This window comes from Phascolarctos cinereus, unplaced genomic scaffold (genome assembly GCF_003287225.1).
Source record: "Phascolarctos cinereus isolate Bilbo 61053 unplaced genomic scaffold, phaCin_HiC Scaffold_9;HRSCAF=440, whole genome shotgun sequence".
NCBI lineage: Eukaryota > Metazoa > Chordata > Mammalia > Diprotodontia > Phascolarctidae > Phascolarctos > Phascolarctos cinereus.
The window spans coordinates 93736910-93746583 of NW_027556402.1; positions in this window are offsets into that span (position 1 = coordinate 93736910).

Genomic DNA, 9674 nt, shown 5'->3' on the forward strand with positions numbered 1-9674 from the left:
TATTATCATTTTGTTGAAATCTCCTGTAGTAACAGATTTCGGAAGGCATATCTTCCCTGAGGTTTCCCACACCACACCTCATGCCCTAGGACTTCATATTTCATTGGGTTTTCGTGCCTTTCATTATATATTACTACCCCATTTCTGTATACTCTTGATTCAATCTTATTAGACAGGCAGCAACCTCCTACTGCCTGTTAGCTTCTCTGATAACTAAAGATGATAGCTCAGTAGAAGGGCTTTGTCTGACTGTTTGTAACTGAGGCAATAGGCTTAGAGATAAGGATTGGAATGGAAGCTTAATTAAGGGAAGAAATATGCTCTCTACTCAGGCCTGATTTGGCTTAAATTGTGTATTTCCATATAAACATGAAGAGCCTGGGGATTTTATTAGACCAGATCTCAAACAGGAAGACTTTTAATAAATGCTTTTAATGTTCTTGGCAATGCAAAAAAAACCCTAATAATAAAAATTTTTTAAAAAGGTAAAAGGAGGTGATACAGATATGAAGCAACTATGGGGAAAAAGATAAGTGGTCAAAGGAGAGAAAGAAGAAATCGAAGTGATAACAAACATAAAATGCTTCAAATCATGCATAATGAGAGAAATAGTAATTAAAGCAATTCACTCTGAAGTGTTACCTCACATCCAACAAATTGGCAAAGAAAATTGAAGAAAAAAATGGAAGTAGTAAATGTTAGTGGGGTCATAGCAAAACAACCAAATTAATATACTTTTAGTGCAACTGTGAATTGCTTGAATACTTCTAGGAAATAATTTGTAGTTTTGTGAAAAAAGTCACTAAACTATTCATAACCTTGGACTCAGTGATTCCATTACTGAACATGTATGCCAAGGAAGTCAGTGACAGAAAGTCAAATATGAAAAGAACACTATGGTATATATGTGTGTGTTTATGAATAGCTATGTATATTTAAATGTGTATATATACCAATATATCTATATACACAGATATACATACATATATACACACACATATAGGTACTTATAACTATACATATATACAAACATATTTACATAGAGATTAATATATATAGATATATTTATATCTATATATATAGATATATCCATGCTCAATTGTAGCCTTCTTGGGTTGGGGGGAGGAAATTAAAGTAAAAAGTACGCAGCAGAGAATAAAAGAAAACCAACAAGGAAGCAAAGAAAAGCTACGCAGCTTTGAAAACAATGTATAATATCTATTATATAGGCTTACATATTATATATGTATTGTTTTATATTGAATCCTCTCTTATGGTCTGCTGTAAATAGCATTTGTTTTTTCTTTACTCATTTTGTATTTAAGTTTAAAATAAAATAAAATATATATTAAAAAAAAAACCCTGCCAAGTGAGCTCTTTTCCCCTGGAGGGATAGCTAAGCAAATTGCCATTTTTTAATGTAATCAAATGGTATCATGCCACACACACATATTAAAGAAAAACAGGATTAAGAAAAAAAAAACCCTGGGAATTATGGTACTAATCAATGCCAAATGAAGTTAGAGTAACCAAGAAACCAATATCCACCATGATTAGAATAACATAAACAAAAGCAACATTTAAAGAACTGAGAATTCATATTAATTCAAAGATCAAGCTTTACTCCACAAAACTGATGGAAAAACAAACAACTTTCTTCCTCTTCTCAGCAGGGAAAGGGTAAAAATGGGTACAGAAAGAACCATATGCTATAAAACATCATTAGTATGTCATTTTGCTTATATCCTAACTGTATTTTTTTGTTGACAGGATTCTATCAATAATTTAACTACATAAAAGAAACATATTCTAACCTTATGGAGATGCACAGTGTGAAAAAGAGGATATGGTACAAAACCTATCATGATCTCACATGAAGCATCAACAAAAACTAGTAAAGTCAAGAAATGTAGGCAATTACTTTGTATTGCATTTAAAGAAATCTTAATCAGGGAGAGAGACAGAGAGAGAGAGTAATTTTAACTTTATTTGCACCACATGGCAAAACTTTTTTAGTACTTAAAGGAAAAGCTAGGCAAAAATCAAGAAGACATTTATAGTAGTACAAAAGTTGTAGGAGACTTCAATATTCAGACTTTAAAGTTGACTAAATCCAACAAAAATGAGAAGAAAAAAATGTAGAGTTTAATGAAGTGTTGGATAAATTAGATATAGATGTTAAAAATTCACCCATTTATAGCACTTTTTACCAAAATTGGTCACGTGGTAGCTCATAAAGAAATCTTAAACAAATATTTAAAACTGCACATATATCATAAAAATACATTCTTTTATGGCTATAAGGCAATACAATTAATAATAAATAAAATAAATGTGAACAAAGAGTACAGATCTAAAGAGAAACTAATGAAATACTGAATAATCATTAATCAAGGAATAAAATGCACACATAATATTTATGTTAAAGATAATGATACAATAAAATAGCATACAAATTTTTTAGGATTCAATTAATCAAATACTTGGAGAAAATGTTATATTTCTTTAAAAGTCTAATATTAACAAAATAGAAAAAAAATAAAACAAATGAACTATGCATGTGATTTAAAAGACTAAAAATTAAACAACTTAGCAACCTTAAAAGAAGTACAAAAGAAAAAATCTAGATACTATAGAAATTTAGTATACTATATAACATAATGTAAATATAGATACTATACTACATGAAGACACATTTGAAAATTAAAAAAAAGATTGCAGTAATGTTAAATTACCTTTTAAAATAATAAATAAACCATTAGGCCCTCTGATAAAAAAAATAAGGAAAATCAAATTACTAACAAACAAACAATAATGAACAGCTTGAATTTACAACCAAAGGAAAAAAATGCCAACAATTCCTATATACGTCAGAAAAACCGAGACTTCAAAGAAAATGAGATTTAGCAAAAATATAAAATACTTGATCCAGGAAAACTAAATTGAGCAAGCCAAAGACATATTGCTAACATGTGAGAGTGAATGTGTCTATATGTCCACATCTCTGTGTCAGTATGTGATGGTGGTAGCAAAATAACTGAACAAGGAAGAGAGAAAACATAAAAGAATGAATTATAGAGGATTTCCACTATTCAACAATAAATAAAAGGATTAAATAAAATAATCAAAAGAATATTATAGAAATAAAATCAGAAAATAATATCCTATGTACGAGTTGAATTTTTTGAGAGATGCAAGGGTAGTTCAACATTAAGGGAAAAAATGAACAATGAATTATATAAACAACTAAGGTAAAAAAAAGACAATTTCATATATACTAAAAAGTGTTTGACAAAAAAAAATCAGCATTCATTTAAATTAAAATCCCTAAAAAATAGACATGGAATATTCTATTTTTAAGATAGTCAAATCATATATTTAAAATCAAAATTAACTTTATTTATAATTGAGAAATAGCAGAAGAGGTCCCAGTACAGCAGCAGGGTAAACATGTATTCTCTACACACTCTTATTTCATATAGTTCTAGAAATATTGGAGAAGGAAATGGCAAAGAACTCCAGTACCTTTGACAAGAAAACCCTGCATATGGTCCTGAAGTGTCAGACATAACTGAAAAAAGACTGAACAACTACAGAAATGCTAACTCAATCAGTGAGACAAGGAAACAATATCAAAAGTCTTGTCAAAGAGAAGACAAAACTATGCTCATTTTCAGATCATAATGTATTTAGAGATCAGTAAATAACTAATTCAAGTGATTAAGAGGTATGAGAAGATTTGCTACTTAAAAAACAAATCCATAAAATCATATGTAAATTCTATAAAATAAAAAGGGAAGATGATAATAAAATTATATTCAAAATCATTAGAAAATGATACATATTTAATTGTTGAATTACTAACAATCAAAAATTAAAGTACAGAATATTGAAATAAATGAAGACAAAAAATTGCAGAAATATTCATGCATGTTTAGACATTGTCAATATAATAAAAATGACAATACTGCACAAATTCATGTATAGATCTAGTGTTATACCAATCAAATTATTGATAGAATACCCTTTAGAAGCAGATTTTTTTTAATTTGAAGAGCCATACTTCTAGAATATTAAGGAAAATAAGGAGAAAAAGGAACTACAAAATTACAGGGCATAGAATTGCCAGCCATCAAACTTTTATAAAATGCTAATCGTTACATCTATATATTAGTAGATTAAAAAACAATGATAACAGAAAAGTAGATCACACGATGGATTCTAAACTTTCAAAAGAACAAAAGGAATTGAAACTAGAATGTAGTATTTGTTGAACAACAGACCAGAAATTACTGGGGAAGGCAAGGACTTCTGGGAAAAGTAAAAAAAAAATTGGCAAAAATTAGGATTAGATCAAAATTTCACATGATATATTAGAGTGGGGTAAAAATACATAAGTTCACATCATAAAACAAAACAAACTGCAGTTCAAAAATCCCAGAAGAGAGAGTGAGAGATGATGCCTTTCATAATCATAATTAGGGGAGAATTCTTAGTCAAACACGGGACAACTAAGATTATAAAAATTAAAAGACATACTTTTGACTTCCTAAAATAAAATAAATATTTTCTCTACTAAGATTAAGCATAGAATTAGAAGAAATAAAGTAGAGGAAAAATTTGCATTATTTCACTGATAAAAGTCTGATATCCAAAATACATATGAAGTTGAAATAAATATAGAAAAGTGAATAATTATCTAATTGATAAGCAGTCAAAGGATATGAATGGTTTTCAAAAGAGCTACATATTATTTATACATTTGAAAATATAGTATTACTGGGTAAGTGTGTATATACTTATACATATGCATGCACACATGTGCACTATACACACTCACACACATACACACACACACACACACACACACACATATATATATATATATATATATATATATATATATATATATATTTTGCATATACATTGGAGGATTTGTATGGACTGAGGTAGAGTGAAATAAATTAACCAAAAGAATGTTACACACCATGGCCACCCTACTGTAAATAAAATACAAATGAAAGGATATTCAACTCTGAGCAATGGAAAATACTCCCTCAGAAAATAATTCCCTTTAAAAGAGAAAATAAAGCATATATCTCCTTACAAGGCAGAGAGATGGGGAACTCCTAGGATAGAATATCGCATGCATAGTTGGACACAATTTCTCTATTGGATTTTTTGCTTATTTTTATTTTGGGGCTATAAGCGAAGTTTCAATGTATAAGGGCATGATTAAAAAAATAAATCATTAATAAATCACATATATGTTTAATAAAGGAGAGGGTTGTAGTGGTAAGAACTACACTGAGAAATGAAATTACAATTTTAAAAGCTTCAACAAAGCATTTTTCTAAAGAAAACTATGAAAAACTACTTTATCTCTTGTGTTAATAAACATCATAGTAACATAACACACTTCCATATGATGTATTCTGTAGTTACAGGTTTCTAATGATCATGTAAAATCATTTTGCAGCACAATTCTGTTTGTAACCTAGCAGAGTATCACCTAAACAAGGAGCAATTAGAAATACTAGCCTTTTATTTTTGTGTCAATGCTCTTGTGAATTAAAAAAAAATAAACCAAAACAAAACTTAGTAATTTATTTTACTTAATTGATACCTTTAAAATGATATTATTTGTTAAGCCTCAAAGGACCTAGTTAATTGGCTCTGCTGTAGTATAAAAGATGGTGAAACTGGAGTTGACTATTTTGACAATCTAGTCCAATCCTTCTCATATGATAGATGAGAAAACTACGGTGAAATATCTTGTCCAGTTATAAGGCTAGTAAGTAACAAAACCAGAGCTTGAACATGTCTACCTCTTATTCATTCCCTCCAATCAATGGTATACATTATAGGACTGGGGGCTGAGGGCACAGAACAATCATAAAAATTCTACTGGAACAAAACCTGTAATACTTTCTCTACACAGATTCTTACAAAACCAGATGTAAACATAATGAAAAATAGAAATAATTTATATTGTGTTTTACCCAGACCCACTGCCAAATTCTCATTAAAACTCATATTTTTACATCTCAAATATGTGGGCCAATAATAATTCTAATAATTATGTCAACTTAATTTAAAGATCATCATTAGAAAACATCAACGTAGTAGAAAAAATCATCTCAATTAAATGCATAAAAAAACTTATTAAACTCAAACTATTTTTTTTTGTGGGCCACATGTTTTTGGTAAACTGCCAAGAAGAATAAAGTAATAACTAGAGAAAAATAAAAAGCTTGCTTTCTTGCTTTCCTTAAGGACACACTGGTAAGACTCAGGTTTCATTTTGCAGGGAACAAAAGTTTACTTCTCATACAATCCAGTGATTCAGCAAAAATGTATTCTTGAAGCATAAGTAAGCTGGAGTATTTAGGAGCTGGAAGACTCAGGCAGATGTTGCATACTTAATGTTTGCCAGCCTTCTAATGGAAAAGATTTTATGGGCATGTCATACATATTTGGAATGGAGCATCCTAGTTAAAACACTATTGCATAGGTGGAGACAAGATGGCAGAGTAAAAGCAATGACTTGCTTGGGTTCTCCCCCAAACCCCAAACTTGTATAAAAAAGGCTCTGAACAAATTCTAGAGCAGCAAAACAAACAAAAAGACAGAGTAAAACAAATGTCCAGCCCAAGGCAACCTGGATGGTTGATTGGAAAGGTCTGTTGCACCAAATTAGGAGAGAAGCTTAGTTCAGGATGGGCCACACAGACAAAGATGGGTGCTCAGCAAACCTAGAGCAGTCCTCAGGTGACTGAATGAAGGGGAGCTGTGGTGGTTTCCAGACTTCTCAACCCACAAATGCCAAAGACAATTTAGAAGGTCAGTAGGAAAGGTCTGCTGGAACTTGGTGAGAGAGGAGGTAGGTACAGCCCCAGTCCCTGAGCAGCCCCAGGGTGGCAGCTGCTTCTGGAGCTCTCAGCCCACAGACAGAAGTGGAATCAAGCAGCTGATCAGAGGGGGATTGCAGGGATCTCCTTGCTGGTGCTGAGGCAGGATTCTCTTGCTTTGCTCATGCTTATACCTGGGTCACAGTCCTGGGTGGTGGACCTGGGGTGAGGAGCAATTCTGGAGTGGTGGAGCTGGTGGAGGCAGTGGAGAAGGAATTGTTTTCACAGTTCCAAGGCAGAAAAGAGTGCTATGTGGTCATAGACCAGAGCACAGGCCAAGAAAGGAGTAAACACCTCACCTTTCATCATACCACCTTGGAAGAACTGAAAATTTACAGGTCCCTAGAAGTATCTCTGACAAGAGCTGCACAAAGCTCCTGAAGTTTGGTACAGTACATTCTCCACACTGGAAGCAGACCCCTACCTAAACAAAGAGTTTAATAGTCAAGTAATTGGCTGGAAACATGAGCAAACTGTGTAACAAAGTCACATCATAGAATCTTTCTTTGGTAACAAAGAAGATCAAATTATACGATGGGAGAGAGGGGGAGGTGAGGGGTAATGAATGAATATTACTCTTATTGGATTTGGCTTAAGGAGGGAATAACATACACACTCAATTGGATATGGAAATCTATCTTACCCTACATGAAAATAGGGAAAGAAGGGGATGGGGGGGGAATGATAGAAAGGAGGGCAGGTTGGGGGAGGGGGTAATCAGAAGCAAACATTTTTGAGGAGGAACAAGGTCAAAGGAGAGATTAGAATAAATGGGGGGCGGGATAGGATGAAGGGAAATATAGTAAGTTTTTTACAACATGACTATTATGGATGTGTTTTGCATGAGTACACATGAATAATCTATGTCAAGTTGCTTGCCTTCTTTTTTTTATTTTATGTCATTTTTTTAATTTTTTTTTTTGCTAGGCAATGGGGTTAAGTGACTTGCCCAGGGTCACACAGCTAGTAAGTGCTATATGTCTGAGGCCAGATTTGAACTCAGGTCCTCCTGAATCCAGGGCCAGTGCTCTATCCGCTGCACCACCCAGCTTCCCCTGCTTGCCTTCTTAATGAGGGTGGGTGGGCAGGGAGGAAAGGAGAGAATTTGGAACACAAATTTTTAAAAACAAATTTTAAAAATTCTTTATACATGCAAATGGCAAATAAGATATACAGGCAATGAGGTATAGAAATCTATCCTTCCCTACAGGAAAATAGAAGGGGAAGGGGTTAAAATAAAAGGGGAGGGAGAGAAGGCGGTGTGATAGAAGGGAAAGCAGATCAGGTGAAAGGATATTCAGAATGTATGTTGTCTTGGGGTGAAAGGAGGGGAGAGATGTGGAGAAAATTTGGAACTCAAAATCTTTTGGAAGTGAATGTTGAAAACTAAAAGCAAATAAATTAATTAAACAATTCAATTGCATATGTAATTGATATTAAGATATTAATCTCCTTGTGCTATATTACTTTGAATTAAGAGAAGTGATGGGGGGGCAGAGCCAAGATGGCAGAGTGAAAGCAGTGACTTGCTTGAACTCTCCCCCAAACCCCTCCAAATACTCATAAAAAATGTCTCTAAACAAATTCTGAAGCAGCAGAACCCACGAAAAGACGGAGTGAATCAAATTTCCAGCCCAAGACAAACTGGATGATTGATCAGAAAGGTGTATCGCGCCTGGCTGGGAGCGCAGCGCGGCGCAGTGTGAGTGTGCAGGCCGCAGCAAACCTGGATCAGGCCTCAGAGGACTGAATCGCGGGCAGCTGTGGAGGTCTCCAGACTGCTCAATCCACGAATGCCAAGGACAACTTAGAAGGTCAGTGGAAAAAGTCTGTTTCTGTCGGTGGTCAGAGAGGAAGGTGGGGTCTCAACTCAATTCCCCAAGCGCCTGGCCCTGGGGGGGCGCAGCTGCTTCCCAAGCTTCCGGCCCACAGACTGAGGGTGAATCCAGTGGCTGATCAGAGAGGGACTGCAGGGATCTCTTTGCCAATGCTGAGGCAGGAACCTCTTGCTTTTTCCCTGTGTGGTTCTGGGCAGCAGTGCTGGGGTGAGGAGGAGCGCTGGCGTGGTGGAGCTTGTAGTGGCTGTGGAGAGAAACCCCTCCTCACAGTTACAGGACAGAAAGGAATACTTGTGGTCACAGTCCAGGAAAGGAGTAAACACCTCACCCCTTACCATACCACCTTGGAAGAACTGAAAATTTACAGGTCCCTACAAGTATCTCTGAAAACAGCTACACAAACCCCTGAAGCTTGGGACAGTACACTCTCCACATTGGAAGCAGACTCTTACCTTAACAAGGAGTTTAAAACTCAAGTAATTGGCTGGGATCATGAGCAAGCAGTGCAAAAACAGTCAGACTATATTATCTTACTTTGGTGACAAAGAAGATCAAAATATACAACAAGAAGAAGACAACAAAGTCAAAGCTCCTATAGCCAAAGCCTCCAAGAAAAATATGATTCAGTCCTAGTTCTTGGAAGAGCTCAAAAGGGCTATTGAGAAGCAAGTAAGGGAAGTAGAGGAAAAACTGGGAAGAGAAATGAGAGTGATGCAAGAAAATCATGAAAAACAAGTCAACAGCTTGCTAAAGGAGACCCAAAAAAATACTGAAGAAAATAACACCTTAAAAAACAGCCTAACCCAAATGGCAAAAGAGGTCCAAAAAGCCAATGAGGAGAAAAATGCCCTAAAAAGAAAAATTGGCCAAATGGAAAAGGAAGTCCAAAAGATTACTGAAGAAAATACTTCCTTAAAAATTAGAA